Source organism: Borostomias antarcticus, assembly GCF_949987555.1.
Source record: "Borostomias antarcticus genome assembly, chromosome: 26".
In the NCBI taxonomy this organism is placed as follows: domain Eukaryota; kingdom Metazoa; phylum Chordata; class Actinopteri; order Stomiiformes; family Stomiidae; genus Borostomias; species Borostomias antarcticus.
The window spans coordinates 8,677,718-8,678,568 of NC_140259.1; positions in this window are offsets into that span (position 1 = coordinate 8,677,718).

Genomic DNA, 851 nt, shown 5'->3' on the forward strand with positions numbered 1-851 from the left:
TCAATGGTGCATAACACTGATGGAGATGTCATTAGACAGGGTGCAAGGACAAGACAGGATGGTGAAAATGAGCAGTACAAATACGAATACAAAATACAAAATGTAGTGTGATGAGTGTATATATAGAAAGTGTACAGAGTGTAATGTGTGTGATGTTTATATATACAGTGTGTGTGATATGTGAGCTATGTACAGTAGGCGTTCATGTGCAAGTATTTCAGGAGGGAAGAATATGAGGGGGACAGAAGAAGCTGTTTTTTGTGGTGTGAGGTCTTGGACCTGATGGGATTTGAACCACTGACCCTTCGATCATTGAACAACCCGCTCTACCAACTGAGCTACAGCCGCCCCCGAACAGAACAGATTCACATTTCAGCACTCCAATCAAATCAAAGCTTTATTTGTATAGCGCATTTCATACCCAGAGGCAACACAATGCGCTTCACAGAGAACAAGGGAGGTGGGCATACGACCCACCCCTACATATTCCAGAGGGAAGCAAAAAAACAGTATCACCCGGGGGCCAGATAAGTGAGCTGTAAAAATTCTTCCCTGACCCCTCTCAACAAGGCGATCGAGCAAGCTCCAGGAGTATGTTTGTCTACCGGCTAAGAACATTTATTAAGCAATAAATTACATTAAATTACATTTCAGAGTAAGAGAGGCTAAAAAAATAATCAGACCTACATACTATGGTTGAATCCCATTAACTTTTGCATGCAATGATTTTTTTAAAAGTTTTAATTCATTCTCTGTTTGTTTATTTCACCTTTATATCCATGGCTTGTCTGCTGAACTACCTACTGAGTGATTTGTGACCTGTAGTGTTGTGTGAAGGTCAATGACTCCTG